Genomic DNA, 11,503 nt, shown 5'->3' with positions numbered 1-11,503 from the left:
TCGAACACGCCACTGATTAAATCTCTCATCGAATTTGTACATAAAGGGTCCATGTCTTCAACTGACGAAAATTAATATTCTTATTCCTTCTTCCCGGGTAAAAGTTTGGGAGAACTTAGGAATTTAACAAGGCGGAAGTAACTAGGAAACGAACCGACAAAGGTAAGAATATACACAGTGTCTTAGGGTGATCAGTTTCGCAGAGGTCCGGAGAATATAGACTATGATCAATCAGTCACTGAGCTGATCAATCACCCAGTCAAATGAAGTATCAAATTTATAGAAAGAAAAGCAGGTAGAATTGGGTCAAGGAATTGAATAACCTCTGGGAAATAACTTCACGTTTATGTTAAAAATAGCAAAGGAACAACCGCATGACATTGACATTTAACTGTTTATATTTAATCTACGGTGAAATGCCTTAAGGTGGCCCTAAGCTAAGCAGTCTTAAATCGGATTTTCTACGATGGATTTTTGCCAGCTATTAACAGTGCGCAGATAAGCCAAAATCAATCAAACGTTTTTGGTTTTATTTCAATTTGAAATGTTTTTTAAGCTAGTATAAACATAGCACAGTCAACCTTGTATTAAGCGGACCCCATAATAAGCGGATACCCTCTGCTAAGCGGACAGCAGCACAAGTCCATTCTTTTTTTACCCACGTTTACTGTAGAAAATACCTGTATTCAACGGACCCCCGGTACAGGCCCGCAAATGATCCCCGGACCGGAAGTGATCTCCAAATTGAACCGCAAATGATCCCTGGACGGGAAATGATCCCCAGATTGGACCGCAAATGATCCCCGATCATATACATGTATGTTCCAGTTTATAGGTAAACTGTTCTGTTGTACTGTACTGCTATATTATAATTTTTAAAGATGTGAAATTTGCATGCAGATAGTTTAAATATACAGTCAACTCTTGCCTTGCGGACACCTCGCTATTACGGACACCCCGATAATACGGACAGCAACTAAATCCCCGGCGAAAATAAGTTACAGACGTTTGACTGAAATAAATTCCCGCTATTACAGACTCTCGCTATTAAGGACACTAACTCGTGGTCCTGAGGGTGTCCGCGATAAAGGGAGTTGACTGTAACGACTGGTGTTATTGAAAAGAAATGATTTCTATAAAGTTGAAATCCACTGTCCAAATTTGAGTCCATTCCATTCTATATTTATGGTGAGGCGATCGGGGATCATTTGCGGTCCAATCTGGGGATCATTTCCCGTCCGGGGATCATTTGCGGTTCAATTTGAGGATCATTTCCGGTCCGGGGATTATTTGCGGGCCTGTACACCCCTCTATTAAGCGGACGCGGACACCTTAAACTTGTCTTTTATGGTCCTTTCTTTTGTTAATACAACTGGTAAATAGGCATGAGCAAAATAACGCTACCGTGAAATCAGCCTTGCTCATTTTTTATATTATTTGTTTTACAATTTTTTCCTGATTAGATCCTTCACTACAGGATCCGGTACTTTTATTTTGTTTCGGTAGCTCTTGCAAACACAGTTAATTGCTGGCTTTTACTCTTAATATGAGCCCGACCGGGCTGGCTCAGTTTCCGACATCGCGCCTCGCGACTCTTTTCTTTTCAAAAATTTCAATGTGTTCATATCAGAAGGCGGGCTGGCCGGCGCAAAAACCGAGATCTCGGTACCCGAGCTAAAAAAATTTTCCCATCTGAACACTCCGCAGCCCGGATACCGGCGACTGTCCGTAACGAAACATTTTCAACTGTACATGGCTTGTAATGTCGCTGACAAGTCGGAACGCGGTTCCACGAGTCAGTTTTGGGGGCCTTCTGGACATTTTTCATCTCGGTAACCGGGATTAAATTTCCCATATGAACAAAATACCAAATTCGTCCCGCCTACCGGGCCAGCCTGTATATACGGTTAGCAAACGTACCAGAATGCTTGTTTTGTAGGTGAAAAATAAAGTGTTCTTCATTCAATTAAAAAAAATGTGTCAATTCATTCAGGATGATCTATTTAAGGGATTGATAAAGAAGATGAATAAATAGAAAGTGACTTGGTTGGGATGGCGAAAATTACATTTTCCCAAAAGTGATTAAGATGGGGTCTATATAACTGGCCACAAAATAGACTATGATGGGACAGGGGCTCTAGAGGGTACCCCCTCCCACCCCCCTACCCCCGAGACCTAGGGACATGTCTGTAAAACGAGTACATAATACAAATCCCTAATCAATTTCTGTTTCAACCAGTTACATGAAAAAGTGTCCCCTTGAAAAATGTACTCGCAGGGTAACTTCTACCCTACGAGCAGTGGTTTCTCCACCGGACACTACGCTAGAAAGGGAAAGAACCCTTTCGTAGCGTGGGGTCCGATGGAGTTGGTAGCTCCAAACCGCTTTGCTCTCCCTCTTTTCAGTAATTTTCACTTTTCCTGGGTTTGTTGGACGCTTTAATGAGCTTTGGAACGCGCCCAACTACAGTCAACTCTCGCCTTGCTGACACCTCGCTATTACGGACACCCCGATAATATGGACAGCAGCTAAATCCCCGGCGAAAATAAATTACAGACGTTTGACTGAAATAAATTCCCGCTATTACAGACTCTCGCTATTAAGGACACTAATTAACTCGTGGTCCTGAGGGTGTCCGCAATAAAGGGAGTTGACTGTACTTCCATAAGATCTGTAGGCTTTTCTGCTGGTGAATAAACTCGATCTGGTTTTCGGTCTGCCAAACACCTTTCCGTTCACGGGAATGGTATTTAATCCTTTCAAGGCCTTTTAATGCTGAGGAATGTTAATATGACCCTTTTAAGACGAATTCTAAGGGAGCCAGTTTTCTGCGGACACCCTGTAATAAGCAAGGGTCCTGAGGGTGTCCACTTAATACAGGTTTGGCCGGAGGATTGACATGGGCATGAGTTATATAAGTGACATATCTGATCATTTACCAGTATTTGCGTATGTCTCTGATGACTCTTTTGTTCATGTTCATAAAAGAATTGGCAACCGACCTGTGAGAAACTTCTCTACGGCAAATTTAAATAATTTCAAAACTCGCCTCTCTCAAGTCGATTGGACTGAACTTCTACATGATAAAGACCCCAATGATTCTTACAATAAATTCTTGTCCGAATATTCGCGGCTTTATAATTTATGTTTCCCATTGAAGCCTCATAAAGTTAAGAATTGTAAAAGGCCTTATTCCCCATGGATAACCAAATCTTTATTAGCTTCTGTTCGAAAGAAAAACAAGCTGTATAGACAATTACTGAGATCACCTAATCCAACGAGGGAGTTACAATATAAGTCTTACAGAAACAAATTAACCCATCTCATTAGAATTGCCAAACGCCATTATTATGACCAAAGGTTTGCTTCGGCTAAAAATGACCTAAAGGAGACCTGGAAATTAATCAATGAAGTTATCAACAAGCGTAAATGTAGACCTCCTTTTCCTTCGTCATTTAGATCTGATGGTAGCATTCTTACCGACCCTGTAGAAATAGCAAATGGATTCTGTAATTATTTTGCTAACGTAGGACCTAATTTAGCAGCGAAAATACCTCCGGTGAACTCTTCTTTCCACTCTTTTTTGAATGATCAGATCAATGAGTCTCTGATTTTGAAGCCGACGACTGTTGAAGAGCTGAATGGAATCTGTATGTCCATGAAGTCTGGGAAAGCCCCAGGATATGACGATATTTCTATGTATGTTATCAAAAACACTTTTGAAGTAGTATCGGAACCTCTTAAGAATATTATTAATTTATCCTTTTCCAAAGGAATATTCCCAGACAAGCTAAAACTTGCCAAAGTGATTCCTGTATTTAAAGGTGATGAACCGGATTTATTCACTAATTACAGACCAATCTCACTACTTCCTAATTTTTCGAAATTCTTCGAAAAGGTCATGCACAATCGACTAGTAGAATTCGCAAATAGCCATGATATCTTTTACCAACTCCAGTTTGGTTTTCGTAAAAACCATTCCACTGCGCTGTCGCTAACTTACCTTGTTAATAAAATTGCAACGTCCATTGACCAAAATGAAATCACGGCAGGTGTTTTTCTTGACCTTTCTAAAGCGTTTGACACGCTAGACCACCAAATCTTATTTGAGAAACTTGAACATTATGGTGTCTGTGGACTAGCATTGCAATGGATTAAAAGTTATTTCTCCAACCGTACCCAATTCGTCCAGATCAACGATACCCGTTCCTCCGAACAGATAATTAGATGCGGTGTTCCACAGGGTTCCATATTAGGCCCTTTACTTTTCATATTATATATCAATGATCTTCCCAAAACAACCAGACTGGCAGAATGCCTGCTCTTTGCAGATGACACTAGTATCTTTTACTCCAATTCAGACCCTGATCATGTTGCCTCTGTAATGAATAGTGAACTGACTAAGATTAGCTTATGGATGAAATCAAACAAACTTTCTGTTAACATAAAGAAAACCAATTATGTTATATTTAAACCCAAACAAAAATCTGTCCGCATGAGCTCCCAAATTTCACTTGACAGTATACCCCTCAAGCAAGTAACAGAAGTTAAGTTCTTAGGTATTTATATTGATGAAGGTCTCACCTGGAAATCGCATATCAGTTATATTTGCAAGAAAATCTCTAAGTCCGTTGGTATAATGTACAGATTTCGTTTCCTTTTGTCATCAAACACTAAAAAATCTTTGTATTATACCTTAATTTATCCCTATTTAACTTATTGTACTACAGTTTGGTCTTCTACTTATGTAACAAACTTAAATCGCATTTTTCTTCTTCAAAAACGAGCTGTGCGAGCTATGACAAATTCTAATCACCTTGCACCTTCTGCACCTTTATTTGCACAACTGAATATCCTAGATATTTTTAAAGTGAATTCCTTTTATATTGCAAAATTTATGTTTTCCTATCACCAACGTTTGCTGCCTTCGCCCTTTCTAAATTTATTTCCGACTGGTGGTCAAATTCATAATTATGATACCAGAACCTCAGCTCATTTTCGACCTCACACCTGCCGAACTAATATCAAGCAATTTACTATACTCTATAGAGGGCCAAAAATATGGAATGCTTTGCCATTATCAATTACGTCTTCCCCTAGTCTATCCACCTTCAAAAGAAAGCTTCTTGATTTCCTCAGTTAATTGCATGAAACGTCCGACTCTGTTATGTTTTTATAGTCTTACCACCACCGTATGTTAAAAAATCTCAACACAATGTCTTTACTGGTCTTTAAGTCCCAACATATCTCCGAGGAGACCTCTCAGTATAAGCCCGGGGGTTTCTTGAGGTCTCCTCGCCACTTCTTACTTCTTTTACTATTTTTTATTTACTCTAAACTTATGTACTTGTAATCCTAGTCTATTATTCATTGTAACTTTCTATGTTTGTATGTCGTGGTGAATAAATAAATAAATAAATAAATAAATAAAGGCTAAATGTTCCAAGACGTTAAGAATTTTCCGAAAGAATCCTGTAGCCGTTAAGGTAGGTAATTCTATTGGTGTTGAAAACCGGCATTGCGAGTTTGATCAAATCAGTCATGGGCATCGAGTTGAAGGATAGCTTAGTTTATACTTAAAACTTAACTTACAAAAGCTACTGACTGATATCACTAGGGTTAAACCTACGTCATATGCTTTACTTTTACACGGTTGGTAGTTTCGTGACGTTACGCATTGTATCCAATTCCTTGAGGGAGAAACAAGAAAAAAAAAATCGCTTAGTATGCGTCTATAAGCTAGTGTTAATCCCCAAGAGCATTGAGGGGAGAAAGTCCAAAAATGAAAGCAACCTTTTGTGACTGATTGTTTTTGTTCAGATTCCCTAATTTGAGTCGAGACTGGTCATAAACCCTCAACTAGAAATGCTGGAAAGTGTTGGGAATCATGATGACGATCAATTCAAGCTCATATAAATCACAGTCACAGTTGGTCTCTTCGTTAAGAAGCTAACGCACATTCTTGCTAACCTTTCGCGAAGCGACTCCCCGAACGTAACGATATCACAGTTGAAAAACTTAACGTAGCGGACTAGTACTCTCAGCCAAAATAGTCCTGGATAGAGTATTGTATTCTGTAAAGAAACTCCTTCGCTCAAAAACCTTAATACTTTTACTTAGCATAAAAATTACGAATACCTGTTCGGTCAAAAAATATATATGAGTGTGAACGTTTAAACATTTGTCATGATTTTAAAAGGCAGATGGACGCAAGTACGTTAGCTCAAGGCAGCAATCCAAAATTAACGCTATAGTAAGAGGCCACTAAATCGGAAAGTAGCGATGGCCGATAATTACGGGGTTTTTTATGGTAAAAAAGGTTCTCTCTTTTAAATTCTACGCTGAAACTAAGTTGGCTGGCCCCTTTGCCTGATCTGTGTAACTTTTAGCTGTTAGCTGCCGTGAAATTGTAATATTAGTGTACTATCACTGATTTTTTTTTCTCTCTTTTTGCAAATTGAAAATTGTCAAAATTTGGGTCGGTCGGACAACGATAAATGGATAAAAAGGGGGATGGTGTTAACGCAACTGGAAAGCACTTGGGGCTTATATTAGAAGGCGAAAGCAGATCATAAAATCATGCCATAAACAGGTGCATCTCAAAACCTCAAAACTGAATCTTTTAAAGTTAACAAAAGACGTAAGAATTCTCAGGCAGCCAATTATCCATGTTTCCTTGACTTTTCAGCTCTGAGATATTTGAAGTTGAGCATTACTAAACATTATAAACTGTTAAACTTTGTCTGGTATTCTGCAAAGTAATCTTATTTTTTTTAATAGTCTTTCTTTTTTTCAGAAACTTGCTCTGTTTAATTTTGACTCGGAAATCTGCTATAACGGAAGGTTGACAGAACTTTCAATGAGAAATTCACCTTCCTACAAACGGAAATTTAAACCAGCTGACGAATAAAATCCGTCGAGATTTTTCGCCATTTGATTTTGGTGAAAATTAAAGGTACTAAATAAAAAGACAAGCATGTGCTGCTGTAGTTGTTTACTGATTTGTTTTTGTTAAAATAGCCGCCAAAATCATTTCCCCGTAAAGAGAAGTCCACCGGGCGTATGTCTTCAGAACAGGCCATTTCCCCGCTTGGGTGTCCCTGTTTAATACCAAACAAATAATACTGCTCGCAAAACGTTTACGTCAACCATGCCTGTTATACTTGCTATATATGACATATAAAAACTGAATTGAATTAGTAAATCGGCATGTACGTACTATTCTTCAGCCCCAGGAGCGGAAGAAATAACGGCGCTGGTGCGAACATTATCACAATTTTACTAACCTTTTACTAAGGGCTTTAAAGAAAGCCAGCTGTGGTTGTGTGAAGCTCAGAAGAATTTACTTCAAGGCTCAAAAAGCCCTAGTTATTTGAATAAAAAAAATTCCTACCACGCGCAAACACATTACTTCTCACAAATTCGCTAAAGACACAAGATTTTTCTCTCAGCGAAATAATTTTAAAAAGCTGCCTAAGCTTCCTATTGTGCTGACTGAGTTGCTGCATCAAATGTCAGGTTAGTTATTGTAACATATCAGCATGCATGTGCTAATTAGCACCTATTATATGTTATATTTTGTATACGCATATTTAAGTAGGCTAACACGTTTTATGTAAATGCAGAAAGCACACGCGGCCTGTGTGCAGGAGTCGGATGAAATAAAGTCTTCGACAACATACTACATGGTGGCAGCGTTTTACAAGAATAATCCTTAAAGTTAAGTAGAGAGAGGTCAATACAAGCGAATGATGACAGCAGCAACGCCTTTCGCATCGCCGCAGATGGACTGGGACGCCCCTGACCCAATAACTGCATTCGCAAGATTCAAACAAAAATGCCAGCTTATGTTTTCAAGCGTTCTCAAAGGCACCGACGACGAAGAAAAAGTGAGCTACATCCTACTCTGTTCAGGAGAAAAAGGCTTGGATATATACAACAGCTGGGCATTCGCAAAGGAGGAAGACAGGAAAAAGCCGGACGTTATTTTCGAACGGTTCGAAAATCAATTGGAGCCAAAAAAAAAGTCATCGAATTCATAGATACACGCTTCAAGGAATACGACAAGAGCAAGGCGAGCCAGTGGATGATTTTATTTCAAGATTAAAAAATCTAGCAGCAAAGTGCCAATTTCGCGACAACGCCGAAATTGAAGACAGAGTCCTAGATCAGCTTATTTGGGGATCGAGAAATCCTGATGTTCAAAAGGCTCTCATAAGTCGAGACAAATCACTAACCCTTGCGGCCGCTATTGAGATTGCAAGGAGCCACGAGGCAACAAGTAAACACATGAAGACACTAGCAGGAAGTAGCAGAAACTTCCAAGAGGACAGGAGTATTAATGCCATTCGTAGGGAACAAGAAAGGGAGTTCTGTAACAACTGTGGAAAACAACACCCGAGGAACAAATGTCCAGCCTACGGCACATCATGTCGAAAATGTGGCAAAGCTAATCATTGGCAATCTGTTTGCCGATCCGGCAAACGGAAACAACTTAACCAAGGAACGAAGTCGGTCTTCAAAAAAGTTATTCACGCGATTGAGGATAAAGACGACGACGACGACGACGATGAAATTCTGACAATCCGTAGCATCGAGGTTAACGCCATAGAAGACACGCAACACTCGATACACGACACACGCGACGAAGCCTTTGCAACACTTGAGATAACTCAGCCAGAAAAGAAGCGGAAAATTAATCTTCAATGTAAAGTAGATACGGGCGCACAGAGCAATGTTTTACCCGTAAGGCTACTGCGCATAATCGCCCCAGAGAAGTTTGACGACGAAGGAAATCCCAAACCAGAAGCACTGGAAAAGAACAAAGCCGTCCTTTCAGCATACGGGGGGTCTATAGTCAAGCAGCTTGGCACTATAAACATCCCTTGCAAGTACAAAGAGAAGAAGATAAACTGCATTTTTTACGTCACAGATACTCCAGGGCCAGCTATTCTCGGTCTAAAGGCATGCACGGCACTGAAACTAATCTCATTACACTGTTCACTCAAGACAAATCAACTAGACCAGGCTGCTCCGACAAACAGCTTCGTGACCCCAGCTCAAAGCTCAGGTACTCGAAAGAAACGCCCGAATTACATCGAAAGTCAAGTACCACTCAAAGAGCGGCCACCAATCAGAAATAAGCAAGAACTGATGGAGATGTACCCAGAATGCTTCAATGGTACTGTTGGACCATCAAAGAACCAAGAAGAAGTTAGAGATTGGCACAAAGCGAGACAAGACAATCAGAGCTACTACTACAACAGGCATACCAGGGATCTCCCTAAAATACACATGGACCATGCCATCTTTGCACAAGATCCAGTGAGAAAAACGTGGAGCCGTGCTAGAGTCATAGATCAAGGAAACACACCCCGCTCATATATTGTACAAACTAGAGCTGGTGCCCAACTACGAAGAAATAGGATCCATCTTAGACCAAACAATGCTTCCAACAATCTGGCAAACAACTTGTCTAACTACATTCCCCAAGGAAGTATGGCTACGCAATCTTCAGGCGCCAATCCACGAGAGAAGAAGCAATGCACGACCCTCAAGCGCCAATCCACAATGTTCCACCTTAGCGGAAACCGAGGGGGGTCCAAGAAAAATCTCGCTCGGGACGTGAAGTCCAGGCACCAGAAAGACTTAACCTCTGACTCTTGTTTTAGTAGATATTATTAGTATGATGTATGATCTCTAGACAGTGAACCCTTTTCGAATGAATGTTTTTGTTTTGTTTGTTTTCGTTTCAATTAACATAGCTTTTTAAAAGAAGGGGATGTAACATATCAGCATGCATGTGCTAATTAGCAACTATTATATGTTATATTTTGTATACGCATATTTAAGTAGGCTAACACGTTTTATGTAAATGCAGAAAGCACACGTGGCCTGTGTGCAGGAGTCGGATGAAATAAAGTCTTCGACAACATACTACAGTTATTTTTCTTGTGCGAGAAAAAACTCCACCGTTTGCAGTAGTTCATTAAAATTAGGACTGACTTGACAACAATAGGACAAGCCGAGGAACAGTTGCTCGATTACTTGACCAGGCGTGCGTTTCTCAAAACTCCCGAGAACTTTTCGGGCCCGAAAACATTTCGGGGCGCTTTTTTGGTGTTTTTCTCGGGTCCCGAGAAGTGTTTCTCAGAGCACCCGAAAGTGCCCCGAATTGTCTCCCGATATTTTCGGGAATCTTTTCGTGTTAAGGCTGAAAAGATTATTTTAGAACACGGTTTTTTTATAGTACAATTTTAATTTTTTCCAGTGGAAAACTGTAACTGTATTTGTAAAATAAATTTACGTGATTTACAGATTTCAGCGCAGACACTATTGAGCTAACTGGTTCACAACGTGAAGACTGCTTGGTTTCTATTTTAATCTTGACCTTTCAAATTCACCGTTGTTGCAGTTCGTCACTGTTTCCATATATCTGTCAAACCGTCAAGACTTGTCAAAGTTTCCATGATACTATTGGCTACTCGTTTGAATGAACTGAAAACGTTGCTCGCAAATCCCCCAAAAATAAAAACAAGTCAAGGGATGTTTTGGTTTTGAGCAAGTTTTAGCGTCCTCGGACACTGCATTACCATGAACTCAAAATTTCGAGGTGGAGGCTGATAATTATATAAGAAATAAGTTGTACCGCAAGAAAATGGCTTATCACATTTGCAGCTTAGCGTTGTCCGATGAAAGTTTTCCAGAATCAGACAAGGTGGGTATCTTTCATGTTTTTTTAGTTGTTGTTTTTGATTTTCTTTTACGAAGTTGCTGTACAACCTGTTTGGCGAATACTTTTTCTACATTACCTGAGGATGAAATGATAAATTAAGAGATACCTAAGTCTAGATATAAGTCACTGAGGATGAATTTCAGTAGCCTGTGTCTTTTGAGCTAGCGCTTACTTACCATGCACCATGGATGCATGCACAAACGGGGAGTGGTAATAACTGTTTGAATGAGGCCTTCGGTTGCGGTTCGTGATTAAAGCGATCAAATTGTTCTAAGTCAACACAAAACTTAGGCCAACGTTGTCCACTGCATGAAGACTTATATCCTAAGTGAAAGCTTTCTATTTTACAATAAAATAAGCTTAAGTTGAGCTTTAATAATTCTTAAAGCACGAAATCGAGCGCCATGAATCAGTTACAGTTTTCGCAATCTCGGCGAGTAAATAGGCCAATTTCAGTTTGAAAACATTTGACTACATTTGTAGGTTTTGAAGTTGAGCTTCTTCTCAACCGATTTACGTTAAAAGAGACAATTAATTGTCCGTTATACACTTAAAATATAAACTTTAACCACACTATCAAACTCGGCAATATGCGAACCGCTGAGGAAACTATCATACTGTCTTTATTTGGTCCATAATCTCTCAAAAATCAAGTTTTTTTAAGTACAAATTTCACTTTTTTTGCCTTTTCGGTCGTCATTCTTTGAAAGTTCAACTGAAAATACCTGATTTGTAAGAGTTACCTTCGTAAATTTACTGGAATCAAC

The sequence above is a fragment of the Pavona decussata genome, unplaced genomic scaffold (assembly GCF_977016875.1).
Source record: "Pavona decussata unplaced genomic scaffold, jaPavDecu1.1 SCAFFOLD_134, whole genome shotgun sequence".
NCBI classification, from domain to species: domain Eukaryota; kingdom Metazoa; phylum Cnidaria; class Anthozoa; order Scleractinia; family Agariciidae; genus Pavona; species Pavona decussata.
The sequence above is the reverse complement of the archived record's forward strand: the minus strand, read 5'-3'. Positions refer to the sequence as shown.